Source organism: Salvelinus sp. IW2-2015, linkage group LG4p (genome assembly GCF_002910315.2).
Source record: "Salvelinus sp. IW2-2015 linkage group LG4p, ASM291031v2, whole genome shotgun sequence".
Classification (NCBI taxonomy): Eukaryota; Metazoa; Chordata; class Actinopteri; order Salmoniformes; family Salmonidae; genus Salvelinus; species Salvelinus sp. IW2-2015.
Window position 1 is genome coordinate 22,005,906 of NC_036841.1, and position 11,135 is coordinate 22,017,040.

An 11,135-nucleotide genomic window follows, 5' to 3' on the forward strand; every position below is an offset into this window, starting at 1 on the left:
ATATTAATATTTTTTATAAGGAGACATACTGTCACGCTGGCATGAATGATTCGGGAGACAGGCGCAATATTTTTTTTAATTAAACCACAAATTACGACGCGCCATGTAAGGGCACGGGGACGAAGACCAAACAAACACGTAACAAAAACACAGGGTTGAATCCCAAAAAGAAGAGTGAGGAGTACCTCGTATAAATACCCATGCACACAATGATTAACGCATGGGACGAGACCCGTAATGATCTGCGCAATCCACAAGGGCATGAAGGCCCAAAACACACAGCACAGGTACTCACACGCACCAATGGACATTGTAACAATAATGGACAGCACCATGGTGAACAAAGGGCACATATATACAAATACTAATCAGTGCGAATAGGGGACAGGTGTGCGTGATGAAAGGTCCGGAGGGATCCGTGACACATACACACACTCTATAACCGCTTTATCTTCGTTTGTAGTGATAGACAAGCAAGAAACACAGTGGTAGGACTACAACAGTTCCGAAATTATTTACAGAGATAAAAAATTTGCGAAATATTGCAGTTTGTCATTTTTTTGTGGGAACATATAGAACTAAATCGTATTATCAATGTGCAGCTGGTAGCCTATTGGTTAGAGCGTTGCGCCAGTAACCGAAAGGTTGCTAGATTGAATCCTTGAGCTGACAAGCTAAAGATCTGTAATTCTGCCACTGAACAAGGAAGTTAACCCACAATTCCTAGGCTGTCATTGTAAATAAGTATTTGTTCTTAACTGACTTGCCTAATTAAATAGTAGTAGTATCTTAGCAGCAATCCAGCCAGCCGTAGTTCAGGAGAACATGTATCACCCAATAGTACTCACTCTGCCTTGGACCATCTGAGAAGTAAAGGTTTCCTATAGGAGAATAAAATGGCTTTATCAGTAAAAAACGTTGTGCTGAATGCTTTATAAACTCATGTATGTAATAAAAATGAATATTTATTTACAGTATAAATTATTTTTTAAGTTTTTTAAAATGTGAATCACAAGTTTATTTGGCTTACCCCAGACGGCATTGAGCTACCACTGGTGGTAAGCGTACCCCAGGTTGGGAATACCTGCTCCAAGCTCATCATTAAGCTTGAGGCCCTGGGTCTCAACCCCGCCTTGTGCAATTCGGTCCTGGACTTTCTGACGGGCCGCTCCCAGGTGGTGAAGGTAGGAAACAACATCTCCACGTAGCTGATCCTCAACACTGGGGCACCACAAGGGTGCGTGCTCAGCCCCCTTCTGTACTCCCTGTTCACCCATGACTGCGTGGCCATGCACGCCTCCAACTCAATAGTCAGGAAAACAACCTCTCACTCAACGTCAACAAAACAAAGGAGATGATCGTGGACTTCAGGAAACAGCAGAGGGAGCACCCCCCTATCCAAATCGACAGTAAAGTAGTGGAGAACTTGGGAAGTTAAGTTCCTCGGCATACACACATCACAGACAAACTGAAATGGTCCACCCACACAGACAGTGTGGTGAAGAAGGCAACAGCGCCTCTTCAACCTCAGGAGGCTGAAAAGTTTGGCTTGTCACGTAAAACAATGACAAACTTTTATAGATGCACAATTGAGACATCCTTTCGGGCTGTATCACCGCCTGGTACTTCAACTGCACCGCCCTCAACCGCAAGGCTCTCCAGAGGGTAACCTAAAGGATAAAACATTGGATTCATCAGTAAAAAAAGTTGTGCTGAATGCTTTATTAACTCATGTATGTAATAATAATAAATATAGTTTTACAGTAAATTATCATCAAAGTTCTGAAAGACAGCGTCCACTTTGGAGTCAATGCCTGGAAAATCCTGAGTTATGGATTGGGGATATCAATAGTGCATTTTGCATCTTTCCTCATCAAAGCTGAAACATAATATCAATCAAATTATAATTTTTTAAATAAATCTAAAGATGCATATTATCATACAGAAAAATGCATGACATATCAATTATTGGCGTCTAATTAAACCATGTTCCAAACATTTGTGTTGCCCACAAATAAGGTTTTCCCTTAGTCACTGATGAGTGGAAGCCCAAGTTGGAGATTGACTTTGGATAGCCAGGGAGGATTGTCTTTGCATAAGTCCTTATTCCCCAGTATTTGTCACCTGTGGAAATATGAGGCAAAGTAAATACTGTTTGTACGAGAGAGAGTTTGAGAGTGGGAGTGCACAAATCATTAGCTGTTATGTTTTGTGCTTTTGACGTTCCTGTCATTGCTGTACCTTAAAACAGATACACAACATCTTTAGCTGAGAGTTCATAGGCAGCATCGACATAGTTCATCTGAGCCCATCTCGAGCTCACTTGTCAGTCTAATTCATTGGACAGCCGTGCTCTTCTGCCAATAGTACCTATAATGACAGAGAATCAGTTCTTACAAGATAATGATCAAAAGGCTCCAACTCACCCACAGGTCCTCACTGATGGAGGAGGCTGCGTCAAACACCAGGTCCCGGTTGCACTGCTTGTCTTCGGCGTTGGGTCTGGGGTCTCGCATGGGATCCGGTTTGGGATCCAACTTGGGGTTCTCTGTTGGCTCCTCGTGTTCTGGTTTGGGTTCTGGCTTGGGTGTAGCTTGGGATCAGGTGTACGGATACCTTTAAGATAACACACATCGCATAAACATATCAATTGGATTCCATAAAGATGGTAATAAAAAACACATACAGTGAACAGAATTATTCTATAGAAATGCTGTCAATGTGTTTGATGACCATTTAGGGCTTGGACCCCATGTCTGTCATCATCAGGCAGTGTGTATCCATTGGTGTTGACATATTGATAGGTGGGGAACATCAGAGCTCTCCGGTCCCTGGAGTGGTTCAGCCCCAGAGGATGACCAAACTCATGGGGACCAACACCAACAGCAGATTCACTCCTGAGGACAACATTACATGTGAGTGTGTTGAATCAGTGAATCGGGCTACACTATATCTTAAATAGTGTTGTGTGTTCAGATGGTCACCCCTCTGGCTCAGTGTCCAGGTTTCATCGTCATCAAAGTGTGTGTCCCCACCTTGGTTCTGTCCAGGGGAGTTGGAATGGGCTAAGACAGCATTTGGCCCATCAAAAGGATGGAAGTCTGTATGATCTGTGTTTAGACAAGCAAGATTTAAGACGTTCATCAGTAGTGTATAGTGATGGTATTGAGTCAATACCATTGTCATAGTCCATACTCACATCCACCTTTGAAGAGGATCATGATGTAGGCAGTGTCAGTGTAGACCTGTTTGAAGTCCAGAGGGATTACATCACCGTAGATCTAGAAGTCCTGGGCTATAGTTGCATCTACGTACATCATTGCCTCGGGTCTGGTGTGTACTGAGTGATTTTGTCAAACACAAGTCATTCAGCACTCACTCATTGACATTACCTGACAAGTAAAAGGTACCCATTTTACTCCTGCAGTGTAGGCATTGCACAATGACCCAGGCTGGGCAACAACGGTTTTGACATTGTTAGCAGATGATCAACAATGAACCATGAATACCATATTCTTTTCCTTGATTATAGGTGTCAAACTTAATGCATTTCAAAAGCAGTCAAAGTGCTCGTCTACATTCAGAGCTTTCACTATACCTGTAGGTAACAGTGTTCTTCTCCCATTTTGGTTTCCTGTGGAGTGTCCATATCTGCTGATGTCAGACACTCCACACCTGGACTCCTTCATCACCTCCAGAGTGTTTTTGTCCAGAACCCCAGTGACCTCCAGGCCAAAGAGTGCCTGCATGGCCTCCAGGCTCTTGTTGAAGTCAAGCTTGATAATACTTTGGGAAGTTGAGTTTGTCAACCTCACATCTGTGTAGTATTGAGACAGATAGTCCTGGTGTTGGAGGAGGATTAGAGACAACATTTTAAACACGCTGTTTTCTCATCCCTATTAGGAATCTCATGCGAAACAGTACAAGCATAACAAGTAGGCTAACAAGTATTTTCCCGCCGTATTCTGAGATACGATACGGGTAGCAACATACTGAGCCATGTGATGCAATTCTTCAGATAAATTACCTCAGTGACTGTCTTGTCGTCCTCTGGTGATGTTTGGAGCTCTGGAGCGCTGGCGGGGGCAGCCTGACAGACCCAAACAGGCCAGAAACAGGACTGCGGAACCCGTATAAAGACAATTTACAAACCTGTGGCAATGCAGAGGGGAGACTCCCTCTCTTTCTCTATCACTCTGCCCTGTCCACATTCTCTTTTGAATGATCCCTAACAGTCTTGGGGTGTACATGGTTCCATTCAGAACATGAGTGAGATGCCAAGGTAAGCTTTGTGCTCTTGAATATTCCTGTAAACTTTTGGACAAACTCCTATCCTCAAGGAAGAGGGATCGTTCTCCTGATAACATTGTTGGAGGTGGTGTGTAGAGTTTTGGGTGATTGTTAGAGTGAGGTTTAGGCATACTGTAGGTACACATAAGTTAACATTGTAAGGATAAAACGGTGGTTAGTTTGAATATCTTTGATCAATCAATGTAAGCACATTTATTAAAACTTGTTTTGCCTGCAGGGGCAGTATTGAGTAGCTTGGATGAAAAGGTGCCCAGAGGTGCCCAGAGTAGACTGCCTGCTCATCAGTCCCAGTTGCTAATATATGCATATTATTATTAGTATTGGATAGAAAACACTCTGAAGTTTCTAAAACTGTTTGAATGATGTCTGTGAGTATAACAGAACTCATATGGCAGGCAAAAACCTGAGAAACAAATCCAACCAGGAAGTGGGAAATCTGAGTTTTGTAGGTTTTCAACTCATCGCCTATCGAATACACAGGGGGATATGGGTCAGTTTGCACTTGCTACGGCTTCCACTAGATGTCAACAGTCTTTAGAACATTGTCGGATGCTTCACCTGTGAAGTGGGGCAGAATGAGAGTGGAATGAGTAAGGTCTGCCATGAGCTGACCATGCTCTGACCATGCGCTTTTTTTATGTGCTTTTGCCGTAAAGCTTTTTTTCATGTGAGAGCGAGCTCTGTTCTATCGCATTTCTGAAGACAAAGGAATTCTCCGGTTGGAACATTATTGAAGATTTATGTTAAAAACATCCTAAAGATTGATTCAATACATCGTTTGACATCTTTCTACTGACTGTTACGGAACTTTTTGACATTTCGTCTGCTTTTAGTGAACACGCTTCGTGACTTTGGACTTGTTTACCAAACGCGCTAACAAAAGTAGCTATTTGGACATAAATTATGGACAATACTGAACAAAACAAACATTTCTTATGGAAGTGGGAGTCCTGGGAGTGCATTCCGACAAAGATCAGCAAAGGTAAGTGAAGATTGATAATGCTATTTATGACTTTTGCTGACTCCACAATTTAGCGGGTAACTGTATGGCTTGCTTTTGTGGCTGAACGCTGTTCTCAGATTATTGAATATTGTGCTTTTGCCGTAAAGGTTTTTTGAAATCTGACACAGCGGTTGCATTAAGAACAAGTTTATCTTTAATTCTATGTAAAACATGTATCTTTCTTCAAAGTTTATGATGAGTATTTATGTTATTTGATGTGGCTCTCTGCAATTTCTCCGGATATTCTGAAGGCATTTCTGAACATGGCGCCAATGTAAATGGAGGTTTTTGGATATAAATATGAACTTTATCGAACAAAACATATATGTATTGTGTAACATGAAGTCCTATGAGTGTCATCTGATGAAGATCATCAAAGGTTAGTGATTCATTTTATCTCTATTTCTGCTTTTTGTGACTCCTGTCTTTGGCTGGAAAAATGGCTGTGTTTTTCTGTGATTTGGTGGTGACCTAACATAATCGTTTGTGGTGCTTTCGCTGTAAAGCTTTTTTGAAATCGGACACTGTGGTGGGATTAACAAGAAGTGTATCTTTAAAATGATGTGAAATACTTGTATGCTTAATGAATTTTAATTATGAGATTTCTGTTTGAATTTGGAGCCCTGCACTTTCACTGGCTGTTGTCATATCGATCCCGTTAACGGGATTGCAGCCCTAAGAAGTTTTAACAATCAAACTTCAAAATATTTTTTTATTACAATACATTTCAAAGCATAACATGTTACTACATTATAATACAATTAATCCATGTGTAATTTATGTTCTGTACCCATACAGTAAGATACCACAAGGATTTAAGTGAAATGGCCTTGAAGATGGTTGCTTGATGATGCAATTTCACTTCTTGCAACACTTATCAACATTCAGCTGGTGAGTCATCTTGGTTCATGCTAGGTGAGGTAGCCCTGAGGTACTTATATACTGCACATTAATCTTACTCAATACAAGATTCAATTAATCCGATTTAAAAAATCTAATAAATAAACTACTTTGAACAGCAATTCTTGATATTTGCATCAAAGCTACAAAAGACGTGTTTGTGCAGGGACAATAAACCGATTGCTACGTATAAAATCTGGCATACTCATATCCCTAAGGTATACTTCAGGATATGTTCAATTGATTGAGCAGGTACACTCTTGTCAGATGTTCTTTCAAAGTTGGGCTAGGTCGGTAACAAGCTTTGTAACAGAGACAGGTAGCCTAGCGGTTAGAGCGTTAGGCCAGATACCAAAAGGTCGCTGGTTCATAGCCCCGACCCAAATTGGTGAAACAGATCTGTCGATGTGCCCTTGAGCAATGTACTTAAATCGAATTGCTTATGTAAGTTGCTCTGTATAAGAGTGTCTGTAGGTAGGGTCACATCTAGTGTCTTTGACAGATATGTTAGCAGCCCAGCCATGCATTGGCTAGGATTCGATTCAGCACCCGGTTCTGTCTGTAGTCATAGTTGTATGCCTTTGTTCCACTGAAGAGATATATAGTACMTGTTGATGAGAAGATATGATCATGTTTTGTTAAAGTGGGCATAGTAATCAAGATAACACAAACGTGTCATGATATTAAAATGTATGCAATTTAAGGCAAGGTGACATGGTGAAGTGTTTTATAGGCTACCTTGAAACTCAAATGCAGCATCAACCCTCCTCCCAATACCTGGCCAGTCTGTCTGGATGTTTCTTGGAAATCCTGGATCCATCCTACGTCTGTGTTCATCGTATCTGTACAATAGATAACAAATAAACATTGAACTTATAAATAAATGACGGATAGCTTATGTGCAGTTCCTTTCTAACAAATGTCTCATTGTTAAACACTAGATGGCAGGCTTTTCCTCTCAGGAGCTGGAATGCCTATTCATAAAAACATTGCTACAGTGAAAACATACTGCTCTTACCTAAACAGTGGACTTGGGAACAGTATATTTTCTGCAACAGTATATTGTATTATACTGTAATAACCGTTCACTTTATGTTTGTCATTTACCAAAAAAACATTTTGTTTGAGGCTGTTTACCTGTAGTAATCGTGTCCTATGAAGAAGAAGGTTTTTCCATATTCACTGATATGAACAGCAGCGTCAATGTTCCTTACTCTGGCTGGGAATCCATAGTCATATATGGAGCCAAAGTGGCTTTTCATCTTAAGCTGTCGAACCACCCAGTACTTAGGACCTGAAACACAGAGCACTTTCACTGCTTTTGGAACCCTATGAAAACATACAACAAGAACTGCCAGATGCCAATGAGCTTTGTGAGTTTCTTGCATACAGTGCGACAATTTTGACGCAGGGCTATAATTTAGGTCCAGTGGTTCTTTGAAACAACGTTCTGTTTAAAATCTAGCCCTGTCATGCTGCGAAGCCTAAGTGAGGCCTTTGAGACGATCAGACTGCACATTACCAGCGAAGACATATGCCACGCCTTTGGCAGGGATGTCATAGGCCGCGTCCACAGCAGAGTAGATGCTGGGGAGGTATGTGCTGCTGGGGCCCTCGCTCAGACGGTTCCAGTATGTCGTCCATGTTGTCCTCAACCACATGTACCTGGAGGGAAACAAACCACTGTGTTGGGGCAAATAAGAACCTATACTGTAAAAATTATATTGCATAATTCAAAACTCCTTTACCTGTTTTTAAAGAACACAATTTCCTTCCCGAACACTGCCACTGCATCAACAGAGAAGTTGGGATCACACTTCTTAGGAAGGTTTGGTGGATCCTGTTTTCTGACTGGCTTGCCTTGGAAATAAAAGCAAAGTCTCCAATGTTTAGATGGAAATCCACCCAAAAATGTACCGTGTGATAATTATGTTATTGCGGATTTCTACTTACCATACAGCGTCTGGATTCCCAGTGCGTCACCTCGTGGCAGTGTGTACTGTGCTCCATTGTAATAATTGTAGTTGGGGTACATGAGAGATGAGGGGTCTTTGGAATGGGAGAGGCCCAGGGAGTGGCCTAACTCATGGGCCGCAACAGTGAACAGGTTGTAACCTAAAACAGCATCCCATAAGAAAATGTTTGTCTACAACCATATTTTGAATCCTAATTCTTTGTGTTTTATAAAATAAATTCAGATCATGTTATGCTTGTAACAGTGGCCCTACCTAGCTTGGAATGCCCCATCGTCCAGATTTCGTCCTCGTCAAAGTGCACATCTCCCCCCATGTCCTCCCCTGGCGCAAAGGCGTGGGCCAGAACACCCTTGGGGCCGTCAAAGGGAAAGAAGTCTCCGTGAGCTGTGATGGATGGATGGAGAGAGATGGATTATCAGTCATGTACCTGGAAACTGGCTCCAGTAAGTATATAATTATAGCACAGTTAAAACCTCACATGCAGCCACATACATTCTCTACCACCTCTATTAGAAAATACGCAGAACTGAACGGAGAATGATTCAGGGTCAGAATACTTTTTTTGGCGAAAGAGAGGATGATGTCTGCCTTGTCGTGGTTGACCTTGATGAACTTCAGTGGGGCCGCGTCACTCCAGATCTTCAGGGCCAAACGGAATGAGGTATCCACCTCCTCCTGTGTAAGGTCAGGGGTGTACTGATCAATCCTGCAGGTCATTGGCACACAGACAACACAGAAAAACATGAAGCAGCCTGAAAGAAAGCATTAAAAAACAGGGCTAGTTAGATCCAGTGAGCTGGTAATCTATTGGCAGATGTCTGGTTTTAAAAGGGAAAGGGGGGTACCTAGTCAGTTGAACAACTGAATGCATTCAACTGAAATGTGTCTTCCACATTTAACCCCTCTAAATCATAGAGATGCGGGGGGCAGCCATAATTGACATCGACGTCTTCGGCGCCTGGGGAACAGTGGGTTAACTGCCTTGCTCAGGGGCAGAACGACAGATTTTTACCTTGCCAGCTCGGGGATTCGATCCAGCAACCTTTTGGTTACTGGCCCAACGCTTGAACCACTATACAATTCAGTGATGAAACAAAACTGTGATGTTATGATGAAAACATGGTTAATTTGGGGGATTATGTCATTCCTTTTATACACAGTGTACAAAACAGGAATACCTTCCTAATATTGAGTTGTACCCCATTTTCCCCTCAGAACAGCCTCAAATCATTGGGGTGTGGACTCTACAAGGTGTCGAAAGCGTTTCACAGGGATACTGGCCCATGTTGACTCCAAATTTTCCCACAGTTGTGTCAAGTTGGCTGGATGTCCTTTGGGTGGTGGACTATTCTTGATACACATGGGAAACTGTTGAGCATAATCCAGAAGCGTTGCAGTTCTTGAAACACTCAAACTGGTGCGCGTGGCACCTACACATTTCTTTTTTCTAGAACAAATTGTTATTTACAATGACGGCCTGGCTAGAGGCAAAAGGCATCCTGTGTGGCAGGGGATAAAAAATGGTACAACAAGATGGATAACACAGATGGGAGACATTTGTCAGCAAAAAGAAGACATTGTGACCGACAACCGATACTAGACAGATAACAGATAACAGATAATAATATGCACCTGTATGTGATGGTGTGATTCTTCCACTTGATCTGGTCAGGGTAAAAGCTGTAGTTTTCCACGTCAGGCACTCCACACCTATGCTTCCTCATCACAGAGAGTGTCTGTAGATCCAGTCTGCCAGTCTGCTTCAGACTAAAGAAACCCTGCATCTCCCTGATCTTTTCCCCCAGGGCTGAGGTGGCTGTGGCCCTCCTATTACGGGGCCGGGGGCCACTGCTGGGGCTCATGTGGTAGAACCTCCTCAGGTAACCCTATCATACAGCTGGTTACTAACCAAACTTCCACTGATAGCAGGTCACTTCTCTTATAAGGACAAATAAGTCTTATTTGTCCTAAAGTAGGCACAACTTTAAGTTGTCCAGAAGACGACAGATTTTGCTTGACCTAAAGTAGTCTTAACTTTAAGTTGTTCTAAAGTGCACCTAATAAATGTACTCAACATTTACCATTGAAAAACAGACAATAACTAGAATTGCAATACCTGGGCAAATAGTCAAAACACAATCAATGTATTCCAATACAGTTTTTTTTTTCTAGAGATAGGATTTTTCAGAAGATTTTCTAAAGAGTGGATGAAGACACAAACCTCAGCCAGTTCCATGTCCTCAAGGCTTGGCCATTGTTCCTTAGAGATGGGTAAAGTCCACAACAGGTCTGTGAGCACTAGAAAGCACAGCACTTGGATCCAGGGCCAGAGCCACTCCATCTTTAAATGAACAAGCTCTTTACAGCCCATGGCTTTATAGATAAGAGCCTGCTTAAGGTCTGTGGTGAATCACATGGTTTCCAAGCACTCAATCCTGCAGTTGCAGCAGTTCTACCTGCAGCTATTACCATGAGGTGTGTGGTAAGAATAATTACTCTATGGAAAACCCTGAACTATATCTTGTTTACCTCAATCCAGGTCTTAAGAGTGTGAAACAGGATAAAGGGATGTCCTATAGCCCTACCTGTCAACACTGGGCTTGTTCCTTTGGTTACCAAGTATATTGTTTCCTGCACGCAGGCTAGACTTTTGCACGTCAATCGTCTTTCTAATATTTCCAAAATGTCCAAATGACATATGGCCTTATTTTGGCCATGATTTTTAAACAACAATTGGATTAGACTAGAGTTATTTGGACTAACTTTACTGGAGTTATTTGGCTGACCTGTTGAATTGCACGTGTCAAATAGGCAGTGTTGTCCTCCCTTAGTCGCAATGTGTCAATTGGCACACAGCTCCAATAACATAGATACTCTCGGTCTGGTTTGATATCTTCATTACAATCTCAACCGTACTTGTAGATGTCTGAACTGAAATATGTGAT

At 42.1% G+C, this 11,135-nt stretch overlaps 1 protein-coding gene and 1 pseudogene across 1 annotated transcript in view; both read right to left on the reverse strand.

Annotated features, from left to right (window-relative positions):
• Nucleotides 1-11,135, reverse strand: part of LOC111960705 (tsukushi) — a 295,864-nt gene that overhangs the window by 161,288 nt on the left and 123,441 nt on the right. The window lies entirely within an intron of this gene.
• Nucleotides 1,759-10,531, reverse strand: LOC111957900 (uncharacterized; annotated as a pseudogene).